Consider the following 20676-nt stretch of genomic DNA (forward strand, 5'->3'; position numbering starts at 1 on the left):
TAAAAATTTTCAGTTCTCCATCGAATGTGAATGCTAGCTTTTCTGAGTATATCGGTCTGGGTTGGCAGTTATTGGCTCTCAGGGCTCATGTGGTACTTTCCCAGGCCTTTCTTGCATTCAGTGTTTGTGTGGAGAGATCTGTAGTGATTCTAATATTTTTCCTATAGTAGTATAGCTCCTTCTTCATTTTTGCTGCATGCAAGATTGTTTCCTTATCATTCAGATCTATCATTTATTCTATAATGTGTCTAGAAATGTTTCTCCTGGGATCCTGCTTGTTAGGTGTTCTATATGCTTCTGTTATGTGGGTAAGATGTTCTTTTTTGAGATGGGGAAAATTTTCACCGATTATCTTGTGGAATAGGTGTTGCATTCCCTTGCTTTGATATTCCTCACCTTCGTATATGAAGGTTAATTTTCTTGGCACTATCTGCTTGCCCTTGAATTTCCCTTTGGTATAATTTAAGTGAATTTTCCATATCTGTCATTTTTTGTTCCAGTTGATGTATTCTGTCTTCTGAATTCCATTTTGTTCACTCTGTTAACTGTGGCTTCCATTGTGTTTTGCATGGAGGAAATGGACTCATTGTTGATTTCAATGGATTCAATGTTGGTTTTCAAAATACTAATCTCACCTCTTAATGAGGTGTGTACTGCCTCTATTTTGTCACTTATCTCATGGCTTAGTGAGGTGTGTGCTACCTCTATTTTTGCATGCATCTCCTGTTTGATGTCCTGCACCTCTTTTGGTATTTTGACCTAGTGTTCTTTCAAATTCTGGTCTATTTCTCACTTTATTTCTTGAGTCATTGCCTCCAGCATGTCTTGGATGTAGTGTTTGTCTTCCATTCCTGCTTTGCTCCCAGTGGTGCTCTCCCCTGGCTTGCTGCTGGCTTTTAGAGATAGCTTGCTATCCTAGCTGTTGATAAACCTTATAATATTTCTCTGTGATTTTCTCATGGTTATTCAGGGATTATTGCAGACTAATCTGAAATTTTGTTTTGGTCAATAGGTGTCTGTCTTTGCTTGGTTACTGTTTCTGTGCTGGTAGAGGGAGTCTGTACCTGATCTCGGTTCTGTTGGGGGCCGACCTCCAGCTGCTGGTCTGACCCACACAGGATTCTCAGCTCTCTGCTGTAGATCACTGGCAGTTCCCGCCGTTAGAAGGGTTGAGCAGCCTAGACTGCTCCTGTTTGTTCCTACAGGTGCTCTTGGCTAGTTTGGATGTGCTGGATGTATTCTCCCAGATGCTGGAGTCTGCTATGGTCTCCTGATGTTTTGTTTTGTTTTACTTTTTTGGCTATTTGTGGGCTTGAACTCTGGTCTTGGGTGCTGTCCCTCAGCTCTTCAACTCAAGGCTGGTACCCTACCATTTGACCCATAGCACCACATCTGGCCCTTTCAGCTTATGTTTTGCTGAGGAATCAGATCCAGGGCCTCTTGCACCTAAGACAACACTGTACTGTTGAGCACCTTACCAGCCTGAGCTCCTGACTATTATCGGGTGCTGAAGGCCTGTGTTGTTCAATTCTTAGCCTAGAATACATGGGTCAGGTTCTTGTGGAGTTTGGGCTTCTCTTGTCCTGAACCCCCCCGCATCTTTTGCTGTCACAGGCATGATTACCAGGAGTGTAGTTCCCTGTTTTTCTCCCCTCTACTGAGGCGTATGCTCAGCTTCTGATTTCAGTTGGGAGGAGTTGGTTATGTTGCTCAGGAACCAGATCCCCAGGCCTGGTCCCAGACCCCAGCCTGGGCACACCTGTTGGACCTGTGCTGCTCTGTTTCCCACCTAGATTATGCAGCTTGGAGTACACAGTTCAAATTTCTTCCACCGTTGGGTTCTTGACCCAGTGGCGCTGTACCAGGCTTGGGCTTTTAAGCTTCCTTCCAGGGTCTCTCTTGTTCTAGCCTGGCCAGCTGAGTGTGATTCATGGGCTGGTGGAGCTCTTGAACAGTTTCTAGTTTTAGTGGGTCCTGTGGTGCAGGTTTTGGGGTAGGGGGTCTGGGGATTCCCACCAGCTCTGGTCTCCCTTGAGGAATACACTGTCCCCTGCGGGGTACTCACCCTGGAGCTATTTGTTTCCGTGTGATGTAGGTTGTTGTTGGTTGCCATTGCAGTCAGAGTTCAATTGAGGTGGTTGTGGGCTAGGCTGAGAGGTGGTGGCTCTGTGTGTTTCTTTTCTGTCACTGCCTCCATTGACACTGTTTGGGTCCGCTCCACGGGATGGGCCTCTGGCCTCCACCCGAGGGGTGGGGCAGGGACTCTGTTCAGGTTCTGATTGCTGGGGTTTGTCTCTGTTTGTGCTCTCTGGATCAGCACCACTTCCTTTCAGTTCTTCTGCTCTGGTGTTCTGTGGGCATCTCATGTATCTCTGAGGTTCCTGCCATGGGGCTGAGTGGCTTTGGTGGGATGGAGCCTCTCTGCTCCAATGGAGAGTGAGGGGAATGGGTGGGATCTTTGTGTAAGTTCCCTGCTCGGAGGTTTCTTCATTCGTCAGGATCAGCCGGTCTGACACTGATACCTCAGGGGTCTTTGGTGCCGGTGATCTGCAGACAACTCCCTATGTATCTGGGCCACCGATAGCTCCCACCAGGCCGGGCTGGCCATGGCTTGGCACGCTGCTTTGTGGCCAATAGACATTGGGGGAGGCGTCTTCAAGCTTCTCTGTTGTGAAATTCTTCTTTTCAACTCCTATTTTTCTCTGGATGTTGATTTTTTTGTTGTTGTCGGTCTCTTGGGGAGATTAAACGTTGGAACTCAAACTCTCTTTTTGGTTGGGGAGAGCTGTGGCGTTCCCCCAGTTCCCCGTCACCATCTTGGACCCCCTCGAGTTTTTGCTTTTTTTTATTCAGAAATAATTTTAATTTATCTGTTGAAATGAGTACTAAAGAAACTAAAGATATTTCTGGTGCTTATGTGAAAAATTATACCTTAAAATATTCTGTATTCTGTTTGTATAATGCCCATAATCTATTTTATTCTTTCCTAGATATAAGACTTTGAATTCTACATTGTTTTATAATATATAGGTTCATTAATAAATGTGTCCTTTCAGATTGCATTCCATACCAAAACAGTTTAAGATTCCTTTTTTACTAGGTCTTTATAGTATATTTCTTTGGAATAAAATGACAATGTTGTCTAATTTAAAAGTTTTATAACGATTATGCTATATAAAGGCCTTTCTACAGTGAAGATTTAATACACTGATGTCAAACTAACTTTTATTTATATGGATTACATGTATTGTTACACTAGTAATTTTGTAATCAACTTTTTAATAATTGTTTTTCATTTCTTGCATCTGAAGAATGAAAAATCTGGAATAATTCACAAATTTTCATATCATCCTTTGCAATTGCCATGTAAATCTCTGTATTGGTGTAATTTGGGTTCATGTGCTGCTGAAGCATGTAATGTCCTCTAAATTTAGGTAGTTAATGATGCAATATTTATACAGGATTATATCCTTGGGTGCCTGTTTGTAATAAGGAAACCTTATTGTTTCTAACAATGCTACTGATCTTATTTCCCTAAAATTCTGTGTATAATGGAAAATAATTATATTGTTCAGTTGATTGCTCACGTTTGTAATTTTTTTTGTCAATGACTATTTTAAATCTTTTTCATTTTAGTTTAATCATACTTTGAAGCATTTTTAGCTAGGTCCAAAGGGGATGGCTTTTTCAAATACTTATTTATTCAACTGAGTTTGCTCTGTGTAGCTAACGGATTCAAAGTAAGCCTTGCTTAAGAGCTACTTCTAAACTTCTGCAGCTGAAATTTTCCCAAATGTGGTCTCATTGGCACAAATGTCTACCTGATGCTTTACCCTTCTTCCATGTAGGATCAGACCAACCAGAATATCTTACCCTGATCGCGTAAATTGTCTTACTTGAACAAAATAAATCTTAGTTCCAAGGGATCATAGAAAAATGAATATTTCAGACAGAACTTTTCAGACTAGAAGGTTTTTTTTATCAAAATATAATGGTTTATTATACCTACCATTTCAAAAGTAGCTAAAGACAAGAAGGTGAAAAAAATTGTTCATATGCATGATTACCTAATGTCCTGGCCTGTCTACCTTCCAACCAGGCAGGAACTTAGACTACTGCCTTTCTATCACCAAATATTTTCATAGCTCCAGGAGAAGTCCATATGTTTCTCCTTGTTATTAGGCCTTAAATTGGTAATGTTTCCTCTTGCCTCCAATCTGTAAATCTACAAAAGGTAAAGGTTTAAATCTAACTCTATCAAACACTGAGGTAGAGATAATGGAAAAATACTTTAAAACAGAGTTGCTTTGGATACCCTAACCAAAACAGAACAATGCAAAACATGTGCCATTTTATTATATTATATATAGTTATATATTTTATATTTATATATGCTGATTTTATATTTCACACAGTGAAACTAACTAGAATCAATTGATAATTTGACAAATAAATTGATATTTATTTATTCCAATAAATAGAATTTGAATGTAAATAATTAGGTTTAGAATATATATTAGAATATAAAAAGTATCAATGCAATGTCTTCGGTATAAACTTATGATACCTTCTAAGTGTTCATGGTCTTCTGAATTCACATTGTTAAAAATCAATGTTGTTTTCCTCTAATCTATAAGAGATTTTACTCTGATGATCTGTTTATTGTTTTAACTCACTGGTCCCAAACTGTTTTTCTCCATATTTCTGATGCATTCCTCCTACATATTATACTGCAATTTTGCTAATATGATATCTAAAAGACATTTTTCTTCTATAGACCCATGGGTCCTAATATCTTATGGCTGAGTTACCTGCATCATCAGATAACAGGGGCAATACTTCTCACCTAGGCCTACGCAACATGCCAGCAGACAGTAACTGAAAATCCATCTCAATTTCTCATTTCTTATATTTCAGGCTCCAATTCCTTGAGAAACAAGAATTAGCAGCAAGCAATTGTATAATGTAGGGCAACTTAAAATGAAAGATGAAGTCACAAAATCGAGAGAAATTACTGTATTTCAACCTGAATTGACAGATGACCAGCCCATATGAGTGAACAAGATCAGAAAGGGTCACAAGATTATTTTTAATACCCCTCCCCTAATGACTAATGTTATATTTCACTCCAGCATAAGTGGGCCCAAAAAATAGTTCCTGGAAGGATAGATCCGTGATTCATCTACCATGGTCAGGAAAATGACTTAGAGGTTAAATTTAATTCAGCAAAACATTAATTGAGAAGATCGTTTGTGCTTCAAAACACTGGTACTTTAGTACAACTTGGTTCTGTGGTATAAAAATGTTGTCATTCTCAAACCAACCTACATTTAATCTCCTGAAAGTGTATTCCTTTTCAAATAAACTTTTTGAAATCACACTTACCAAAATAACATTTGATAAGTAGATGACACTTAGTGACACTACAAGTTTTTCAAGTGTAGGGAGCAAGTTACAATAGAGTTGATTCATTCACCCAGCACTAATGACAGACAGGTTCAACCATTCATTAAAGTCTAAAAGTAGTACCACGCACCATTTGTGTTGCTTAGTAGGTGCCTTCCAGAAATTTGTTTAATAGATCAGCCTCCCATATTTTAACCCTAAACATTAGCTAATAAAGTAAATTTCATCACTTAATAAGGGGCATTTTAAAAAGTCACAAATACTTGCCTTATCATATGCTGTTTTGTTTTCCCTCTGTCTAACACAGTAAGAAATATGTCTTTAAGTCTTGAATATGGGTACTCATCTGAGATGTGACAAAATCTATCTTCTATTTCTATCATATTCTTCTATAGTAGTATATGTTACTTTCCTTCTTTTTCCAAAACTTATAGGTAGTAGAAAGTTTTATTCCATGTAATATAAAATAATCACACATCATTGTACAAAACCATTTATAAAAACTGGTAGTTAAGAATACATTCAAAGCCATTTTTAAACTTTCTTGTTGACTAATGATTAATCTTCAAATGGATGAGAATATAATCATGTCTAGGTGTTTCAAGTCTCCAGTCTTGCAAATTGTTATTGCAGATGAATGAATTATGGAAATATAAGCTGACATCAGTTCAAGTATGTGCAGGACTGAAACTCCATGGAATGTATATAAACCTTTCAAATATTAACAGACAGTTTAACAGAATGACTATCAGGAAGTTGAAACCAGAGAGCCATAATAGTAAAGACATAGAATGAATGAAAAAATGGAACAAGGGGCAAGTACAGCTAGAATACTCAATGTACACATTTGAGAAAGGAAGTGGTAAATCGGAAATAAATCTTGGAGAATGGGGTGGTTGAGAATGATAGAAGGTGTCACTGTGATCCAGGAGCAATGGATAATTAGGTGGACATATTTAATTGTAAGACACTTGCACAACCTTTGGAAATTCAGTTAAAAAACACAAAAACACATAAAAATCACAACCAAACAGCACTCTGTAGGGAGTATGAATATGACCTCTCAAAAATTTTAAGCAGTTAATGGAGGGAAGTCTTAGTAATAGCAAACAAAGATTTTCAAAGAGGGCAGTTTGGCGTAGGGGAGGATTTTGAACAGATTTAAATAGATTATCTAAGGTTATAAATCACATATATCTGCTGCGAATATTATCTTTCTTCTATGAGTTCTCTTTGTCTGAACTTGATACTCCAGTCCTGAGCCACAATTGATAGCTTGGAAAAATGGAATGGAAGAAACAAAATGAAGAACCCATTACTCCACTGTAGAGAAAACAATCCTTTATGTTTTCCTCTCATCTCTCTTCACTACATTTTATTCATACTTTTAGGTCAATTCATTTTGAATTACATTTTCCTTCTTTATTCTGGCAAAGTAATTGGTCAAATAATTCACTAAATGTTATTTGCCATTTTTTTTTATTTTGCTGTTTAATTGACTAAGCGAGTCCATTAAACTTTCCTCTTGTATTTGGTTGCCATGAAACAACATCTATGTTAATGAGGACAAATCTAATGTAAAAATTGTCTCCAGAAAACCAGTCCAAGAAACTGTGATTACAAATTCTTGGCTAACTTTTTTCTTTTTCCTTTACCTTGAAAGTCTTCTTGTGTCTAAATTGCTCAGAAAAATAGGTGCTCCATCACTTTTTGTTTCAATCAATTCTAACCTCAAGGATATATTTTGCTAACAAGATGCTTAGAGGAAACCAAAAAATACTCCATTTTTATCTTCTCACTTAAGACTCTCCTTAGATACCATATCAGGAACAGTGAAGTTTTTCTTTGCAAAATCATTTCAATATATTATTTTTCTCTTGTTCTTGCATTTGCTCACCAAGATGTATGGAGAAGAATAGAGGTAAATCACCCATACCTTGGAAGACAGGTCTGTTACAAAAGGACAACACTTCTGTGTCCTACTTCTATGTCCTCCTCTCAGCTCTTTCCTGATTTCCAATTAAACACAGCTTCTTGGCTATTGAAGCCTCACCCACTGCTTCATCTTCATAGTTTCTCTTTTAAAACTCTTTTAAGGGTAGAGACCCAGCTATATAAAACCAATCTGAAAAGGATCCCAAACCTCAAAATCTAAAGGAGTTTTATGATTCTTCAGGAGGACGATTGGGAGACCTAGGACTCCCCATGCCAATCGTTTGATCATCACATTCCTGCCTCATTTTGTCCCCTTTCCTATTGGCCAATATTCGTCTCTGTAACTGATCTGGATATGACCAGGTGTCAGGAATGGTAGTGGTTAGAGCCCGTCTAGGAGACAACTCCTCCGCTACTTGCACTCTCAGCAATCACTGGTAACCCAATGACTCATATCCTTTTGCAGGTTTGGTACGTGTTCCCCCATTTATTGTTCTGGCTACTAATGACTCTCAGTTTTCCCAGGTTCAATTGATTCATCCGCGCACTAAAAGAGCAGTAGGATTGATCCTTGCAATCGGGTCCGCAATCATCGCTACAGTGGCTTCAGCTACCACCGCCGCTGTATTGCTGTCCCAAAGCGTGTCCACTGTGCAACAAATAAACCAGCTCATCCCTCAACTGTCATCCATAGAATTATAACATTTACAAGTTGCCAATCATCTTAAGGGAGGCCTCCTTGTGCTCCAACAACAAATAGACTTGCTCCAAGAACAGATTACGTTTCTTTGATTACAACAAGGAGGACTATGTAATGCTATGACTAATTCTGTCTGTTAGCTTACCACTCCCGCACCCAATTTCACTGAAGTTAGTAACTACCTCAAAGGCCCTAAGTCCCTTAAGTACTTAAACTTCAACCAAAACCTGCTGCATGATGTTACCCACCTAAACCAGACCACCATTCAGCTTATTCCCGCTGTCTCCTTTTTAGAAGATGTGCTTAAAAAGTTACAACAATGGTTTTCGCCATCCTCTCTGGTCATCTGGGGAGGCCGTGCCCATGTAGGGCTTACTCTCCTAGGAATTATTAAATGCTTGCACTCCCGGCAAAAATGCCTCCAATGACGGGTCACCATAATGACGGTCCTTTTAAAAGAAAAGGGAAAATTTGTGGGTAGAGCCGGTCAGATCTGGTTGAGTCAGCTAGAGTAGCAGTTGAAGCACAGTTCCTGCTCATAGAGACGTGACCCACAGGCACGTCTGCCTAGCTTTCCAGCCATGAGCTGTCTATGCTCCCTACATGCCCCCAGGGGACCAATCAGTGCCTGTCACCAAGCAGTGCCCATCATCAACTCCCCGCTAAGTAATTGGCTGGGAAGGACTCAGGAGGTTGGGAAAGCTGGAGCTATAAAATCCCAACCCTTGTGCAGAAATAAACCAGAACTGCTTAAGCCTGTTCTCCCAACGTGTGTTCCTTGAGTGCGTCATTCACGCTTACCTCCTGCCAGAGATCTAGCCCTACAATGTAGCAATGGGGGAGGCCTTATAGTCCTTCACCTTCATTAGACTTGAAGCTAAGAATCTGTGATTAGTTGGAAATCAGGCAAGAGCTAAGAGGAGGACAGAGAAATAGGACATAGGAGCATTGTCCTTTTGTAAAAGACACTGTCATCCATGGTATGGGTGATTCAACTCTATTCTCCATACATCTTGTTGAGCAAATGCAAGATGAAGAGAAAAAAATGATCTATTGAAATAATTTTGCAAAGAATAACTTCACTGTTCCTGATATGGTATCTAAGGAGAGTCTTAAGAGAGAAGATAAAAGTGCAGTATTCTTCGGTTTCCTCTAAGCATATTGTTAGCAAAATATCTTTGAGGTTATAAGTGATTGATCCAAAAATTGGAAGAGTACTTATTTTTGAGGGCACTTTAGACAAAGAAGACTTTCAAGGTAAAAGAAAAAAGAAAAATGTATAGCTAAATATTTGTGATCACAGCTTCTTGGACTGGTATTTTGGAGGCAAAGTTTTACATTAGAGATTGTCCTCATTAACATTCATGCTGGGTTTCCGTGGCAACCAAATGCAAGCGGGAAGTTTAATGGACTCGCTTGGACAAGAAAACAGCATGATAGAAAAAAATGGCTAATAATATTTAGTGAATAATTTTGACCAATTACTTTGCCAGAACAAAGAAGGAAATATTTAATTCAAATCACTTGACTTAAACTTATGAATAAAAGTAGTCAATAGAAATGAGAGAAAACGTAGACTACTGTTTCCTCTCAAAATGGAGTAATGGGTTCTTGATCTTGTTTCTTCCATTCTATCTTCACAAGCTATCAAGTGTGGCTCAGGACTGGAATATCCTTTCAGACCAAGAGAACTCGCAGAAGAAAATATTTGCAGCAGATGTAGGTGATTTATAACCTTAAACAGTCTATTTAAATCTGTTAAAATTTCTCCTCTACCCCAAATTGCTCACTTCGAACAGCTTTGTATGCTTTTCCCAAGATTGTCCTTCATTAACTATTTAAAATTTTGAGAGGTCATAATCAGACTCTATAGAGATTGCTGTTTGGTTGTGCTTTTTGTGTGTTTTTGCTTTTTGTTGTGTTTTTTCACTGAATTTCAAAAAGTTGTGAAAGTGTGTTACAAAAATGTCCATCTAATTGTCCAATGTTCCGGGATCAGAGTCACTCCTTCTATCATTCTCAACCAACCTCTTCTACAAGATTTATTTCTGATTTACCATTTCCTTTCTCACATGTGTATATAAGTATTCTAGCTGTACTTGCCCCTTGTTCCATTCTTCGTTCATTCTATGGCTTTATTATTATTCCTTTACTATTATTACTATTAATTCAATTTCCTGATACTCATTCTGTTAAACTGTCTGTTAGTACTTTGAAAGGTTTATATACATTCCATGGAGTTTCAATTCTGCATATACTTGAACTGATATCAGCTTATATTTCCATAATTCATTCATCTGAAGTAACAATTTGCAAGACTGGAGACATGAAGCACCTAGACATGATTTCATTGCCCTCCATTTGGAAGATTAATCTGTAGTCAACAAGAAAGTTTAAAAATGGCTTAGAATGTATTCCTAACTACCAGTTTTTCTAAATGGCTTTGTACAGTGGTGTGTGATTATTTTATTTTACATGGGATAATATTTTCAACTACCTATAAGTATTGGCAAAAGAAGAAATATAAAATTTACTACGGTAGAGGAATATGATAGAAATAGAAGACAGATTGTATGTTTGTCAAATCTCTGATGAGTACCCATATTCAAGACTTAAAGTCATATTTCTTACTATGTTAGACATATAGGGAAAACATAAAACACCATATGATAAGGCAACTATTCAGGACTTTTTAAAATGTACTTATGTGATGAAATTTACTTTATTAGCTAATGTTTTGGTTTGAAATATTGGAAGCTGAACTATTTAACAAATTTTTGAAGGCACCTACTGAAAAACACAAATGGTGGGGGGTACTATTCCTACACTTTAATGAATGGTTGAACCTGTTTGGCATTAGTGCTGGGTGAATAAATCAACTCTATTGAAACTTGCTCCCTACACTTGAAAGACTAGTAACCTCACTAAATATCATCACTTGTAAAGTGTTATTTTGGCAAATGTGATTTTTAAAAGTTTATTTGAAAAGGAATATACTTTCAGCAGATTAAATTTAGGTTATCATTTGTTTGAGAATGACAACATTTTTATACTACAGAACCAAGTTTACTGAAGTACCAGTGTTTTGAAGCACTAAGGATCTTCTCAATTAATGTTTTTTGAATTACATTTGACCTCTATGTCAAGTATTCCTAGCATTGGTAGACCAATTATGGATCTATCGTTCAGGAACTATTTTTTAGCCTGCTGATACTGGACTGAAATCATTCATTAATCATTAGGAGAAGGGTATTACAAATAATCTTGTGACATTTGTGGTCTTTTCCACTCATATGGCATGGTCATCTGAAAATTGAAAGTTTGAATTACTGTACTTTCACATTTTGTGATTTCATCTTGCATTTTAAGTTGCTTTGCATTTCCCAATTGCTCACTGCTAATTCCTGCATTTCAAGGAATTGGGGCCCTGAAATATAAGAAATGAGAAATTGAGATGGGTCTTCAATTACTTTCTCTTGGCATGTTGCATGGGCATAGGTAGGAACTTTTGCCCTAGTTATCTGATGATGCAGATAACTGGGACCTGGGATCCTAGGACCCATGGATCCTGTAGAAGAATAATACCTTTTAGACATCATATTAGCAAAATTTGAGTATAATCAGTAGGAATGCTTCAGAAATATGGAGAAAAACAATTTGGGACCAGCGAGTTAAAACAATAAACAGAGCAGCAGAGTAAAATCCCTTATAGATTAGAGGAAAACAACATTGCTTTTTTTACCATGTGAATTCAGAAGACCAAGAACACGTAGAAAGTATCACAAGTTTATACTGAAAACATTGCATTGATACTTTTTATATTCTAATATATGTTCTAATCCTGATTATTTATATTCCAATCTATTTATTGGAATAATATAAAATAATTTGTCAAATTATCAATTAATTCCAGTAAGATCCACTGTGTGAAATATAAAATCAACACATATAAATATAAAATATATAATTATCTATAAGAAAATGTTTTGCATTGTTCCGTTGTGGTTAGGGAATCAAAGGCAACTGTTTTAAAGTATTATTCCATTGCCTCTACCTCATTGTTTGGGAGAATTAGAACTAAAGCTTTACCATTCGGGGATGTACAGCTTAGAGGCAAGAGGAAACACTGTGGTTAAAACACTACCAATTTAAGGCCTAATAACGAGGAGAAACATATGGACTTCTCCTGGAGCTATGGAATATATTTGGTGATAGAAAATCAGTGGTGTAACTTCCTGCCTGGTTGGATGGTAGTCAGGCCAAGACATTAGGTAATCATGCATATGAACAACTTTTTCACCTTCTTGGCTTTAGCTACTTTTGAAATGGTAGGGTGTAATAAGCAGTTATATTTTGAAAAAATACCTTCTAGTCCGAACAGTTCTGTCTGAACTGTTCGTCTCTATATAATCCCTTGTAACTAAGATTAGTTTTGCTCCAGTAAGACAATCTATGCTGTCAGGGTAAGACATTCTGGTTGGGCTGTTCCTACATGAAGCAAGGGTAAAAGGTCAAGGAGACATTTCTGCCAGCAAGACCTCATTTGGGAAATTTTAAGCTGCAGAAATTTAGAAGTAGCTCTTAAGCAAGGCTTACTTTGAATCCATTAGCTCCACAAAGCTAAATCAGTTAATAAATAAGTACTTGAAAATCCATCACCTTTGCACCTATCTATAACGGCTTCAAAGTATGATCAAATTTCAAATGAAAAAGACTTAAAATAGTCATTTACAAAAACTTGCAAATGTGAGCAATCGAACAAACAACATAAGTTTTTTCCACCATACACAGAATTTTACAGAAATAAGATGAATAGCAATTTTGGGAACAATAAGGTTTCCTTGTTACAAATAGGCAACCAAGGATATATACCTGTCTTAAGATTGCATCATTGATTACTTAAGTTTATAGGATACTACATGCTTCAGCAGCAGGTCTACCCGAATTACAATACAGAGATTTACATGCCTCTTGCACAAGGATGATATGAAAATTTGTGAAGTATTCCATATTTTTCATTCTTCAGATGCAAGAAATGAAAAAACAGTTATTCAAAAGTTGATTACAAATATACAAGTGTAATAATATATGTAATTCATAGAAATAAAAGTTAGTTTGACATCAGTGTATTCAATCTTCACTGTTTTAGAAAGGCCTTTACATAGCATAACCTTTATAAAACTTTTGAAATAAATAACATTGTCATTTTATCCCAAAGAAATAAAATTTTATAAGGACCTAGGAATTAAAAGAATCTTAAAATGTTTCTATATGGAATGCAATCTGAAAGGACACATTTATTAATGAACGTATGTATTATAAAACAATGTCGAATTCAAAGTACTATATCTAGGAGCGAATGAAATAGATTATGGACATTATACAAACAGAATACTAAATATTTTAAAATATACTTTTTCAGACAAGCACCAGAAATATCTTTAGTTTTTGTACTACTCATTTCAACAGATAAATTAACATTTTTTCTGATTTAAAAAATCACAAACTCTATAGAAATCATTATAGATGTATACAAACAACTCAAATATATTTTGACATCAAAGTCAGGCAATTCACTTGGAAGAATACCATGGAATACATGAATTTTTAAAGTAAGGTATTGCTGTTGCTTTGTATTGTGAAAATATTTTCTATGGTCACATAGGATGGACTGGCAATTTTGAAATTAAAGAAACTTAACTGATCCATTAGGACTTAGGAGAACAATTTGTACAGCTTTCCACAACTTCAAAGAGGTAGTGATACACACTTATCCTTTTGGCAATATCAAATTCAGTTTCTTCCAAGTTGTGCTTCAGACCTGGCTTGATATAATGGTTCAATAGAAGGAGATCCAGCGTATCATTGCTAAATCTATTCCCAGCAGCAAGATGCATGGGGGTCAAGAGGCCTTTAACTTGGCCATTGGTATCTGCATCATGATGAAATAAAGAAGCCACTCTGTTATTATTCCATATATAAGTACTGTGCAGGGATGTCCAGCCATTCGCAGTTATTGCATGAATATCTGCCTTGAGCCTCCAACTCATGGACAATATCTAAGTGTCCACTGTAGGCTTCTCGATGAAGAGGGGTATACTCATCGTCATCCCTAGTAATCACATGAGTGACCTTTTTGGAAAGTAGTCTCTGCACTGTAGTAAGGCGATTATTTTCAGCAGAACAAATAAGAAATTTGCTTGGATACTATTTCATTTTTTTTGCAATTGATACCATTTCTCACTTTTTCATCTTGTTCCTCAACTTCATCAGAATTGCCTAACCAGAGACTTTGAGTGCCAGTGAGAATGAGCTGTCCATGTATTTCCCCAATAGTTCACATTGGATGATATGGTCAGAAAAATCTGGTGAATTTGCTGCATCTGTTTTTTTCACTATTATTTCTTTTCTCTTTTTTCATTTTTACTATTCTAAATTATTCTAACTGGAGAGTAGGGAATTGGTAGAGAGCAGAGGAAAGATTTTCCTCCGTATTTAAAGGTACAGACTGAAAATGAGGACCAGTGTTGTCTTCTTGTGCAGCTTATTCTAAAAATGAGAAAACAGGAAATAATGTCTTCTATGTAAATGAATTGGGATATGGCAGAGCAGAAAGTGAAATGATGCAACCAAAAATATAAAAGCAAAATAAATTATGATAATTATGGAGCAATCATATTACTTATAAGAACCATGAAAGGGAGAGAGGAAGAGAGAGACAGATGTGCAATGATTTAGCTAGCCACAAAATCCATCCCTCTCATCAAATTATAGAGCAAATAAATTTAGTTTTTAAAAGAGATGGAAATAGAATTTAAGATCAGATGTCTCCATTGTTTTAAATTATATTCTTATTATCTTAAATACTTGTACAAGGGAATTTTCATTCAACATATCAGTTTTTTAAAGTAAAATGGATCTTTATATAACTTTTCCACACCCTTCGAAACCTCACCCCACTTTAATTTTTTCTAGTTTCATACTATCTGTATTGAATATTATACCTTCAGGCTCCTCCTCCATAACTCTCTTTATTCCTTCCTTTTGACTTCCACTCACATATTCCAAGTGATAGTTTCCTGGTATTCATTTTGTTTGAGTAAAGTTCAATTTTATAAGAAATTACACCTTTGAAATACTCCTCTGCAAATAGCATGCTTTGGTTAATATTTTTGTGTAAACTTGTATAAATTTCTAGCTTCCAAATATGGCTCTGACTTAGTTCCATTAATATATTTTTAGATCTATCCATTTCGTTGCAAATAATGTAACAGTCTTCAAAATGGATGGGTTCAATCCAATTGTGTATATGTGCCACTCTTTCTCTAATCATCACTCTGCCAAAGGGCATCTGGGCTGTTTCCGTAACGTGGCTACAGTGAATAGTGCAGCAGTGAACATGATTGTGAAAGTGATTTTACTGTTACGTTTTGGAATAATTCATCACTTCCTTTGTGGGAGCAATACTCTATCCAGTTTTCCATAATAAGAACATCCTTCCCTTCATCTTCATCACAATGTATTGCAAGTCCTCAAAAACACACTTACCCCTACACTTACCCCTACAGGTCTCAATAAGCTAAAACACCACTGTGCCCATATTCTTTCAAAACATTTTTTTCATAATTGTACATATAATTTAGTGAGAACCTTCTATGTACTTTCCTAATGTGGGAATGAGGGACATGACAGAGTAAACGTAAGAAATATGCAACTTAATTAGCTATTATCATATTTAAAATCATGTTCAGCTCTAATTCATAGCCTCACATAATATTATTTTAATCTTTATTTGATTACTTCATCTAACCCGTAAATTATATCAGGTGAGTTAAAAGCAAAGGCAAAAAGTGTGGTTTGATTTTGACACTCATGTGTGAGGTTGCACAACATGGGCAAATAGATGGATTGGAATTAATAGCTCTTATCCATTTTGTTAACGTAGAGATGATTTTCCCAACCTGATTCTTGAATTCTTATTCCATTCAACAACAAGAAACATGTGATAATTTCCTTTGTTTTGCTCCTTATTAACTTTTTTTCCATTTTATTTTATAATGGATGATTTCATAAATGTACTGTAGATACAAAAATATGCTAAATATTTCTATCCGTATGCATTGATATATACATACACACATATATTATGCAGGTTATATGATAATGTATAATTTCAGTAACTGTACAATTTACTAAATTATTAAAACTATCGACGGCTCATGCCTGGCATCCTGGTTACTCGGGAGGCTGAGATCTGACAATCATAGTTTGAAGCCATCCTGGGCAAGAATGTCCAGGAGCCTCTTATCACCAAACAATCAACAGAAAATCAGAATTGGAACTGTGGTTCAAATAGTAGAGTGGTAGCCTTGAGAGAAAAATCTCAGGGTTATCATCCAGGTTCTTAGTTTAGGAAGTACAATCTACCCAAATAAAATCTATTTAATTTACACCTATGTAATTAAAGTATTTCCATCACCCAAATGCACAACCATGCTCATTTGCAAGGTAACTCTGTTTTGTCTGAAGTACCATAAAATATTTTCACTTAAGGTGAAAGCATTGGAACGTGGGTTCATTCTATCTCTCTCATGCATTTTTCCACTCAAATATTCAAATCTTACAATTATTCCAATTATTTAAAATAATAGCCTTTTACTTTAATACCCAAATATTAGAGTTTGAATTGAGTGTCTTGTGCCCCCTAAATGGGTGCTCTTACCACTTTGTCATGTCTCCAGCGCTAAATTATCCTGATTATTTTTCAGATCCTTGTGTATGACCTTGGGCTCAGTCCATGTTATGTTATTCTTCCTGGAATTTAGAATAACAGGTGCATGGCATTGTGTACTGATTTTTTGTCCAGTCTGGGCTTTATCCTCTATCCTCTCAAGAGTAGATTCCCATGTAGTCAGGATTTTCATAAGTTTGTGATAGCTGATGTTTTTTTTAAGTCTTTGCATTTCCTGCAGGTTCTTGACTACTGAATTAATTTGTTTTCTTGGGTTGTGTTGTTTCATTTGAATGTATGTGTTGAGTTGTTCCTCACTTGTCCTTTTGTTTCTTTCAATCAAGTTCTTACCTAAAATGCTGAGAAACCAATTCTTCTTTTTCATGATAGTCAAGGTGAACATGATTTATTACAAAGCAATTTCAGTAATATTTAAACATCTTCATATCTATGGATGGTACATAAATGATAAGTGCTGTGACGGGTTTTTTTATTTTCACAGCAGTCTTTGCCATGCACAGACAGATCACCATAAAATCTATGAAGATAATAAAACTACAGATGCAAGCAAAGAGAAGAAAAACCTATTATTAATTGTTTGAGAGAGGCTTGCGTTCTATTGAAAGAAATACGTTGCGTGATGCAAGATTTCACAAAATTATATTGCTAGGGGGAAGCTAAACAATCATCTAATTCTACAGAATTGAGGGAGAAGAATCAAACTCCTGAATAGTTTACATATGGGTCAAATAAAAGCATGCTTCTAAAAAGAGAGTTTACTTTAGAGAAACATGATGAGTTCTATGTAAATAGGTGCTTAGCTGATTTTGTTAATTTGTAAACTAATACAGGGAAATAGGGTACAGCAAGGTAAAAAAAGAACTTCGCATTGAAATACTCATGTGTGTGTTTGTGTGTGTGTGTGTGTGTGTGTGTGTGTGTGTGTGTTTGTGTGTGTGTGTACATGCACGTGTATACACGCATGCATATGTGCAAGTGCTCATTTATTCATTCATCATCCCTAAGCTTCTGTGTCCAAGGATAGTGGCTTACCACTTGAGCCATTGTTCCACTTCTGGTTTTTTGGAGATAATCGCATGTATTTTCATGACTGGACTGGCTTTGAATAGTGGTCTTCATATCTCAGCCTCCAGAGTAGCTAGCTAATCTTACTCAGCCCCCAAGTAGCTAGTTAAAATTTGGCCTGTCCTCTATACTTCACTGCTTTTTTATTCTTGTCCTGAGGTGTTCACATGCCTAAGTCATATATATGTCTGAACTCTTAACTACTGAGGAGGCTTGAGAACAGAACCCAGGCCAAAAGTTTAGTGGACTTCCTTCTCAATCTATAGTTGGGTGCAATGGATCATTTCCACCATCCTGCACTATCTACAGGTTAAGATTGGAAGGGCTGCCTAAACCAGGCCAGCCAAGTTAGGAAGCAAGACAATTTGGTGTGCAACTCTTATGCCCTTGATAATGGGAAGGCTAAAAAGTCAGATCAGATGCATGTTCTTTTGAAAGGGAACCCCTATCCTAAAATTAACCACTGATATGACACCACTCTACAAAAACAATACCCAAGTTGAACACAATTTCCCACAACCAAAATAAGCATATGCTTTAACATGCAAAAACTTAGTACAATCTGCTCTTTGCTCTAATATCAGCTTCATCTAATTATCATATCATGTGACAGAATAGTTTCTTCATTAAACTGATTATATATTTTAAGAAACCTAGAAAATTCTTTCTCACATATTAAATCAAATGAATGGCAAATTGCCTCATTTCTTACCTATTTGACTACCACTATAAATTCATCTTACGATTATTATTAATAGTAATATATTCAGATTTATTCATTTACTTTGTAACAGTTTTTAAACTTTTGGCTTCCCTGCTGAAGTTGAAGTATTTAAATAGTATCATCAAATTTTATTACTTGGGTACTTAGGGCAGTTTTTTAAAAAGTTTTAAACCAATGGTTTCTAGTAATTCTGTTTTTTTTTTGGGGGGGGGGAGGGTGTCGGATCATGGGACCTGAATTCTGGGCCTGGGTGCTGTTCCTCAAGGCTAGTTCAAGGCTAGCACTCGACCACTTGATCCTCAGCGCCACTTCCAGTTTTTTTTTCTGTTTATGTGATGCTGAGGAATTCAACCCAGGGCCTCAAACATGCAAAGCAAGAGTTCTACCACTGAGCCACCTTCCTAGCTCTCTATGAATTCTTAATTGTTATATTATTTAGCTTATTTTTAATTTCAATTTAATTTTATTGTAAAGGTAATTTACAGAGGGGATACAGCTACCTAAATAAAGTAATGAGTACATTTATTATGGAAGGAACATATTTATCGCTTCTATTGATTTTTTTGCACACTCAAAAAAAAAACTACTGATGCTTTTCCTGTCGATATTGACCAATGGGTACTTTTCTTTCTTCATGCATTTTTTATTATTAAATTGATATACAGAGGGCTTACAGTTATTTAAGTAAACTAAAGAGTACACTTCATTTTATTTTCTAAATTTTGAACTTAATTATTTTCTTTTGTTTCTTTGGGGTAATTCATTTTTCAGAGTTGTAAGATTAGTTAATTTAGTTTTGCATAATTTTAACACATGTAAATTATTCAGAGATATATTTTTTGCTTTCAAAATAGTTAACATGTGAATATTTAAAAATTATTTTCTTAAATTTTATATGGTTGATGAATTTAAATAAATTTAATTTCTTAAAGTTCTAAACATATTTGTTCAGGTAATGAATACTGTATTTTCAAGAAGCACATACTTAATAAAAAAGGCTGCATTACATGGTCACTTTTTGGAAATATTTATACTTGAATTAAAAAAAACTGAGCTGGGCATAGTGATTTGTAGTTTCCATTTTCTAACTATGGTGGGAAGTGTAAATAGGGTTTGCAATTCGGGAGAGACTGGGAAAATATGAGACCTTATCATAAAATTTCCAGAGTGAAATGATTAGAGATATAGCCATGCCTAGCAAGATATAGAGCACCTGGTTATCATATACTAAATCTTGAGTTAAAACACCAGTAACATCAATCTTTTATCAAAATAAAAGTATACATGGTTCAAAATGTTTATTATTTAAAACTTGTTTGCAAATTTCTCATGTCTTTTATTTCTTAATTTTCAATTTACTTAATCTATAAGAATCCAAGTATCTTGTGACTGTTTTATTTCTAGTAAACTTTTAAATAGTATGAGCAATATTATGATTTCATATATTAAAATACTTTTACTGTTTGTGATAATTTCCTCTGTTTAATATGATAATAACAGTATTCCAAATGTGTGTATGTGCTATGTGTGTGTGTGTGTTTATGTGGGTTTTGTGTGTGTGTGCTTTGTGTGTACTTTGTAATGCTTGGGAGATCACACAATTGCTTCACATATGTTAGGCCAAAGTTTTATCACTGAACTATACTGTCTAGTTATAATACAATTTTTGTTTTAAGTTATGACTTTTTAAAATTTTCATTCCTAGTATGCTTTTCAAAATTATATATGATAAAATGTGATCCATCTTCTATCCACATTAGCAACTGTTAGTTTTATTCTTTCTCTTATTTCTTTGGAAATGAATTATATTCCTATTACAACTTTTTTACATTGTAACAGCTCTATAAAATGCTTTGTTTTCTATTTTATTTTTTCCATGTTATCTGACTTTCAGTCCAAACTATCAGGTGGATTAAAAAGAAACTTGATTCAGAACACTTTAGTTTTCTCCTTCTCTTCTCTGAAGTCTTTCTGTTTTTTGAAACAATACCAATGACATACAGCTCCTATGTGATCCACCATTCTTCCCCATCTATCTCTCTTCTGCAGTACAGCTCAAGTCGTTATCATTTAGCTTTATTATGCTATAATGTT

General features: G+C 35.7%; 1 pseudogene; it reads left to right on the forward strand.

Annotated features, from left to right (window-relative positions):
- Positions 1 to 12960: 12960 nt before the first annotated feature.
- LOC138804099 (U6 spliceosomal RNA) lies at positions 12961 to 13057 on the forward strand (annotated as a pseudogene).
- Positions 13058 to 20676: the final 7619 nt, after the last annotated feature.

This window comes from Dipodomys merriami, unplaced genomic scaffold (genome assembly GCF_024711535.1).
Source record: "Dipodomys merriami isolate MVZ:Mamm:240054 unplaced genomic scaffold, mDipMer1.0.p SCAF_356, whole genome shotgun sequence".
NCBI classification, from domain to species: Eukaryota; Metazoa; Chordata; class Mammalia; order Rodentia; family Heteromyidae; genus Dipodomys; species Dipodomys merriami.